Source organism: Corvus brachyrhynchos, unplaced genomic scaffold (assembly GCF_000691975.1).
Source record: "Corvus brachyrhynchos isolate BGI_N302 unplaced genomic scaffold, ASM69197v1 scaffold625, whole genome shotgun sequence".
In the NCBI taxonomy this organism is placed as follows: domain Eukaryota; kingdom Metazoa; phylum Chordata; class Aves; order Passeriformes; family Corvidae; genus Corvus; species Corvus brachyrhynchos.
The window spans coordinates 779,879-788,410 of NW_008238190.1; positions in this window are offsets into that span (position 1 = coordinate 779,879).

Here is an 8,532-nt window from a genome sequence, read left to right on the forward strand (position 1 = left end):
TGCTCCCAGAGATGGGTGAAGAGAACTTTTGTTTCTGAATGGCTCAACCTTAAATTTATACCCCAGTAATTCAAGAGTGGACCCTCGAAAGCAGTTGTGGGAAAAGCTGCAAGTCGGGGGAAGGGACTCACATGCGAGCAGAGAAGCAACGTGGGCGGCTGTCTTGTTGTGATGTTTTCATAGCATGGGCAAGAGGGACTCCTCTTCCTAAATGGACTGAACAAGGTTATCATGGAAATGATAAACAGACTGAACATCTCAAGGGCTGTCTTTCTACATTGTCAGTGGGAGAAAGGAGAAAGGTGGGGGGAGGAGAAGTGTTCTGAAGGCGTGGCATGATTTTTTTTTTCCTCTTTTAGGTCTGTTAATAAACTTCTTTACATTCTTTCAAGTTTGGTGCCTGCTTTGTGTTTCTCCTAATTCTTATCTCACAGAAGGTAAACAGTAATGAATATTTTGGACCAAACCACTACAGGTGTGTACCCCATATTGCTGCCCTATGCCCAGAAATGAATTTTGTGCCTTTCTATGGCTTTAAACTGAGCCTGAGAGGGGGAAAGAAAAAAATCGAGCAAACTCTTCAAAGCAGTTTACAGTTTGTTTTCAGAGACACAGATATACAGACTCCTCTGCATTCTGCTTTCTGCAGTAGAGAGTGGAGGAAGCACACTGCTTGCTTTCCAGCCAGCTTTAGGGCTTTTTTTCTCTGGAGGTAGACAGAGAATTGAACTTTTATTTTCCTGGGAGTTTGATTTTTTCCCTTTTTCTCTGCTGGACTGTTTTCAACATCAGCACGCATCGGGACTTTTTCCACTGAGGTGGAGACCCCGGAGGAGTGCCCACCTTATCCCAGCTCTGAGGAGGAGGAGATAGACTACCTATGGAAGGACTCTGGAATTTTCCCAGGTTCTTCTCTCCACAGTAAGAGGTTTTTTTATTTAGCATTATTATCCTTTTCCTGTGTGTTTGTTAAATAAATAGTTTTTATCTCTTTCACTTTCCTTCAAGGAAAATTTCTTTTTTCTCAAACCTGGTGGGGGAGGGATGGTTGTAACCTGCTTTCTATCAGAGGATATTTTCCTCCAAATTTGTCCAAACCACAAGAAAGGGTGCTTGAACACTGGAATGGGCTGCCCAGGCAGGTAGTGGAGTCCCCATCTCTGGAAGTATTCAAAGAATGATTGGACTTGGCACTTAGTGCCCTGGGCTGGGTGACAAGGTAGGGAGAGGTCACAGGCTGGACTCAATGGTCTCATAGCTCTTTTCCAACCTAAATGAGTCTGAGATTCTGTACTGCCAGAAATTTTTCTCCCTGGAGATTTTCACTCCCATGATTCATGGAAAGTTAAACATCCAATTTGCAATCTGAGCAGGACACAGTACAAGGATGCCTCACAAGGACGTAAAGAGCATTTATTTAAACCATGTTTTTAAATTTTTTTTTTTTGCACACCATACTCCATGTGGTCCTAGTCCTTTGTGTAGCTGTATTGAAGACACGGCTACTTAGAATTTATGGCAGAAAGTTTAGAAATAATTCTTTAGGCCAGTCAGTAGTTACACAAACTCCAGATTAGCCAGTATGGAGAACAGCTCCCCTATTGAGGGTGAAAAGAGTAAACCTTGCTTATCCCACTTTCACTTTTGCTCATCACACAGAGAATGCTTTACTAACCAGATTTCCATGCTGCAGTTTTGCAGGATCCTATACCCTGCATTTTCCACATCTCACTGCTAACCATTGAGTTCCTTTTCTGGAAATAGCTCATATCGTTTCTTGTCTGTGAAATAACTTCTACATTTTTAGTATTGTCTCATAATTTCAGGCTCTCTTTGCACATTCAGTGATCAATTTATCCCTCACAAGATGATAGAATCCTCATTATCCATGCAACACTATCAGAAATTCACTCTGGAAGTCAGTAGTCCTTTTATCTGCATCTGTATTTTTACATTTCTATCTCAACACCTCTAGTGTTAGATCATTGTAAGGTAAACATTTCTCTTAATTCCCAATGCCCACTATTAAGTACATTAAGGACACTGCCTGCATTCTCCACAGAAAAATAATGTGGAGAAATGTGGAGAAAAATCACAGAAAAATCCCAAAAGGAGAAGTCTGGAAGCTGGTCTTCTGGGAATGGACATCCTGTTTTAATTGGCAGCAGGAAAATTCAACATTATTTAATAAGCTTCATTTCTCCAGTCTTGCTCAACCCAGAAGTCAACACAGACTTCTTTGCTTGCAGACATCAATTCATAGTGTGCAGTTAACCCCTAGAGCCTGCAGTGCATTGCACTGTCCTAAAACGCTCCACTTTCCCGTGTGACGATCTGTTATACCCCAGTGCCATCACCAGCTGGCAGGTAATTTTCCTGTGGAAGACTTTTCTTCCCAGTAAGCGCTTTCATGGTAATATTCAACCCTAGCCATGTAGTTAAAAGAAATTGAAAGGAATAGTCATTTCCTGAGGATGTCTCAACCCATCCAGAGACAGGCATGCAAGGTGGGATAAATTGCTTTTGGAGGTACTTTCACCTCTTTGCCAATTAGAAATTAGACTGCACACCAGACTTTTATGTGCATAAAGCTTGTTGGGATAAATCTTACTCCAATCATCTGAGTTCTGCGACAGGCAATTCCAGTAACAATAACTATAAGGTTGTCTGAGATAAAGATACATTGGAAAACCAGATATTGTTGCTCACAGATTACGAGAAAAGAAAGAGAGCAACATGGCCAGATTTAACTTAACACATAATGAACTTATAGAAGGAAAGACAGGAGAATCAAACTCTCATTTAGGATTAAGGAACAAAGACACAGCTTGAATCTCCAGGATGTGGACAGAGAAAATGTAACACTATTGATCAAACAAGTTGTGTAACTGGCAATGGGTATTTAGAGTAAATTCCCAGTCACTGGCATCCCCCCTTTTAGAATAGCTTAGGTGGGATCCAGTGGAAGGTACTATCTGTGGGTTTAATTTTACTGCTGCATCAGGAGCTTTTGAAAAATATGCTTTCAATATCCCTACAATTCATTGTAGATAATGAAAAAAAAAAAAAAAGAAAGGACATGTCAAATGAAAAAACAGGATGGACTCTAACAAAGATAGCAATGGATTCTCTTCCACACAAAAGAAAGAAAAATAATTGAATGCTCTATGAAATGCCTTGTGGTAAAATACCTGACATTACCATTACGAAGTAAATTCTAACCTTTGCCTTTCCCTAGTTTTACTCATAGAGTATTTGGATGTCAATCCACATACATGGGACCAAAAGTAGGCAGCATTTCCTTTCCTGTGACTGCTTTCAGGCATGGAGTCTTCCATTTTAAATCTTGTTAAAAATTTCCAAAACTACCTACTCTACAGTAAGCATTAAAAAAAAAAATCGTATCCCCCACCTCCCTGGCATTTCTCTTCACCCCAGACCCCAGACTTAATGCTGAAAAACTATCCAGTACAGGCTAAGAAAGGAATTAAGTTTACATGTTAAACAACTCAATTTCTTTTGCTTTATTTTTTGGTTTTGTCATTTCTTCAGACAACAGACGGAGCTGTTTGATCTATATTATTTATTCATCCCTCTAAAATGAAATGGGACATTTTTAAAATAAAGTGGAATAGTATTTATTGTTGTACACTCTCCCATTTAAATCAAGCTAAAATTTTGTGTTCAACTCTTACCTGTATTCCAATGCAATTAATACATTTTTCTCTCTGGCTTTCATACCTGTTGTCTCTAAACCAGCTGTCCCTTAGTCCTTGGTTACCTCATCCTTTTCTGTCTATTTGGCTTCTGATTCCAGGCCTTTTGCCAGACTTTGGGGGTTTTTGCACCTTCTTGTGTAATTCCTTGTTTCAGATCAGTGACTTTTTTTGCCCACTACCCAAATAACAATTGACATTGCCAAAAGGCACTTCACTAAACTGACTAAGGCCAACACCGGAAGCAACGAGCTGTGATTTGGTGGTCCTGGCACCCATGTTCAAAGTGACATGTCTAACTCAGGCAGCCTCAACTCCTTACATTGCTTTCTACAGCAGAGCAAAACTGACATCTCCAGGGAATGTTTTCTCTTTCCTAATTCCTCTGGTAAAAGGAACGAAACACTATGAATACAACTTAAAACAAACCCAAAGGTAGATGAAAAAGTCAACTGAAGTGGGAGCTGCCAGATTAGATTAAAAGTTTGATCATGCTATGTCAAAAGTGGAACTGGACATTTCTAGTGATAAAAATTCTGGTGGTAAGAAATGAAAGAAGTTTCTCAGCCTCATCTGTTTAAGTGGTAGATCAATGATACAGAGACATAGAATGTATTTTTTGTTTATTGTTTAGGAAAATGCTTACATGAGCTTTGGTTTAAGCAACTAGGCACGTAAAATGTATTTTTATAATATATGAAACTAGCCTGGCTGCAAAGAGATGGTGTAGGTGACTCCTTTTAAATTTTGATAGACTTATTTTTTATCATTCTCACTAATTTCCTGGGAGAAATTAGCCATAGATGTTGGCAGAGACATGGAACAAAATAGAATCAAATAGCAGTGCTAATGAAATACCTTATTTCAGGTTAAAATCCTTATATATATGTACATATATGTGTGTTTAGTTACAACATAGATGGTTATATATGTCTGCTTCAGTTCAAAGCTCAGGTTCTGAACTTAAGGTAATTAGTTATTCATATGATTTCGCTCTGATTATCTATTTCAGTTACAATGTAACTGAGATTACTATTGTGTGTTTAAGTAATTTTCGAATCCCATTTGCATCCTGATTCAGTTTGTTCCATTTCCTTAACTTTGTTCTTCTCCAGAGATGATATTTCTCACTGACTAGCTGGAATACCGTTGGATTCCTTAAGAGAGAACTCTCCCCCAAAGCTTACCCAAAAAACCCAAAGTTTTCAGTCATCTTTGGATCTGATTACAACTATGGCCTGTTGTATCAAGGTCAGAGAATGAAGTTTGCTTGGCTCCAGCTCAAGAGAAAATGATGAATATGCCTGAGCAAAATAAGGATTAGTCTCAAATTACTACTGCATACAATGAATGCTGCTTCCAGACAGCATCATTAGTTCACACAAGGAGTGGAGGAGATGCTTCTGACAAACAAACACATTTATCTGCCTTGGTTATAAGAGTACCTTTCCTTTTTTTAATTAGTATAAGACTTTCACCTTTGCAGTTCATCAAGGTGCACTGTGGTAGACTCATGTTTTTTGTTCTTTCTCACAATAAGGATTATAGTCACAATGACTTTGCATTTGATTCACAAGAACCATGAAACTCTGACTGGGTATTGACTATTTCAAGACAGTTGTGCTGGCAAAATGTTCACACTTGCTTATAGCCAACATTTTCATTGCCAATATTATTTATATGAAATATAAATAATATTTTTCCAGTTTTCACTTTTCTAGTCTTCACGTCTCCTCCAGGAAAAAGGAAAGGGTAATTAATTCTTTTCATGAATAATTATAAAGTTCTAAAATTTGCCGCATTAATATTGTCAGATATGTTGGAAATGCTTTATTCTACCAAAAGAATTTTTCCCAAGATACTACAGGACATCATACACTACATACACAATGAAACTCATTAAACGTCACATTTTGTTGCAGAAGTCCATTCATTAAAATGTCTTGGTTTAGATACCAGATTTAATGGATTTTTTTTGTAAACTAAAGCCTCTTTATCTTTTTCCTGTTAGTTTCTGATGCGCTTCATTGTCAGTTAGAAGAAGGTAAATACATAAGTGATGATGTGACAATTTCAGGACAATAAACTGAGTTTATTATCACAGTTTTGAGGAAATCTACTTTAAGGGTAGGACAAAGAAGCCACTTTTGTTTCATTCACAACAGAGAGAATGCAAAACTTACAGAATATAAAGGCCTTAGATGCTGATAAGGAAGAAAAGTAAGATAACAGCTTGAAAAATGTGAGGGAAAAAATAAAAAGCAGGATTAATTGCAATATTCTGAAATAGGTGCAGAGCAGTCAAATCCTCTTCTCACAGTTAGATCTTGTTCTCACTGAGGTACCAGTAATTTGGCCTAAGCACTGAATGTTTTTATATTAAGCACTGGCACTTCATCTTATAGTCAGGTAGCAAAGACAAATCATTGTCTTCCTGTCAAGTATGCTGGGAAAAAAAGGATTAAGAGCTATAGTTTAAATGATAAGATTGAAACAGTCTTGAAAATGCAAACATTTGCTGGCAGAAAGACAGATGTAAAGCAAACAGTCCATGATTTCTGTCTGATTTTAGAGGTTCTACAACATGTGATAGGAGAACTCCATTCTTTACCGTGTAATGTCTCAATAATTTCTGCTTTGTTTTTCTTCTTATTAAACTGCTTAATGCTCTATCAGTTGCTGCCCTGGCTTCAAAATAACAAAGCTTTAGCCAAACCTTTTCTTCAGGTTTGATTCACAGACATGTAAACATTTTTCTCTTGGAATTATGGTTTTGAATGGGAACAAAACACAAATAGGAGATGAAATTAATTTTCATCACAATTACAATTTCAGTGTTCAAGATTTTTTCACTGCTATTTTGAGTGCTGGGAAAAGGACAAATTGGCTCAAAGCAAATGTTCACGTGCCATTGAACATACAAAATATATAATGTATTTGATGTTAATTCACATGGAACTATGAAAACAATATTCCCCTCCTGTTATTCACGCTGCCGTTGCAGAAGAGGAATTCCTTTTAGAGTGCGATTAGTCAGTAAAAAAAGTCCCTCATTAAAAAAATAAGAAATAGAGAGGAATGAATATCCAGCGGTATCAGCCTGAAAGAAAAATGAGAGCCACTGAGTCAAATTTGAAAGTCTGAGTTAATACATACCATTTTTATACCTTATTTCAGACTGACTAGAGTATATATATCTTGGGAATGCACAAAATTAGGGCCTTGTTTTAGCAGTCTAATGAGGGCAAAATTACCTTTGAAACAGAGTAAAGAGAGAGAGATATCTAAAATATACAGGGACCAGACTTGAAAAAAAGGAATTAACTGTGTAAGAATTGATTTATAGTATCCAAACTCATATCTTACAGTATTATCTTGTCAGCAGACACCACAAACAGTTCCAGCAGGGACAGCATTAGAACTCAAGGGGAACTGGAATAATTGATCCCATCTGTTAGCATCTCAATCACCAGCAATGATCAGCTCAGGGCTGTCTTGAACAAATCAAATAGCTTTTCAAAGAGTGACAATTAACAGCAATCTGTTTAGAGAGATCTAAAAATTTAGTTCCTTTGGAGATATCTTGTACTTCCAACATTCTGTAAAGACAGAACAAAAGGTTTAAAACTCATTTCAGAACTCCAGTACATGAAAACAAAGTGTTAAATCTTACTTAAGCAAACCAAAAGTAACACGTTTCCATTAATAATCCAGGAAGAATTATGGTCCATATGGGAAGCAATTATTAGTTTTCATAAAGACATTGTATCAGTTTACCAGATAATCTCACTCCATGTGCTTGCTTGAGTTTTTTTAAGAAAGAAATTTAAGAATTACAGAATCACAGTTTTTATGGAAGGGACCACAGCGGGGTCATCTGATCCCACCTCCCTGCTCCAGCAGGGCCATCCCAGGGCACGTGGCACAGGATTGTGTCCAGAGGGCTCTGGAATATCCCCAGTGAGGGAGACTCCACACCCTCTCTGGACAATCTGTTCAGGGCTCGGTCACTGCCCAGGACAGAAGTTCTGCCTCATGTCCACGTGGAACTTCCTGGGATCAGTCCCTGCCCATTCCTCTGGTGCCATTGCTGGGCCTCTGGAGCAGAGCCTGGGCCCTGCTCTGAGCCCTCCCTGCAGACAGGGACACACAGGGATGGGGTCCCCTCTCAGCTGTGTCTCCTCTCAAGGCTGAGCAGTCCCAGCTCCCTCAGCATTCATGGATGCATCTTAGAGGGTCAATGGACTTGTGGATGTCGTGTTTGCCTGGGTGTTCTCTGATCCAATCCTTCTTGACAAAGAGAAGATCTTCCTTCCAAGATTCCCTTACCCTGGTCTCCTGGGCCAGAGATCCCTGAGGGCTGGTTTTATCAGTGAAGACTGATCCAAAGAAGGCATTCAGTAACTCCAACTCTCCTCCTCCTCTGTTACCAGGATCCCCTCTCCATTTACTATTGGACCCACATTATCCTTTGTTTTCCATTTGTGATTAATGTATTTGGAAAGTCCTTTTGAGTTATCCTTGACATCCTTGGTCAGATTTAATTCTCATTGGGCCTTGGCCCATCTAAAAGGAGAGCTGAGGAGGCAAGTGTTAGTGTATGCAAATCTGAAAAACAGTTAAAACAGCAAAGTGCTTACAAAGGTAAGGGCAAGTGTTGGGGTCCCTCCCCTGCCATGTAGCCCTGGCAGAGGGGCCCTGGGGGACAGACACGGGGTTTCCCTGCCCCTGCTCAGCCTCGTTCCCATTGGTTGGTTTGTGTTCCCCTGCGCGAGCAAAGGACCCTTGGTCCCGTGACTGGAACAGTTCCTCGGCA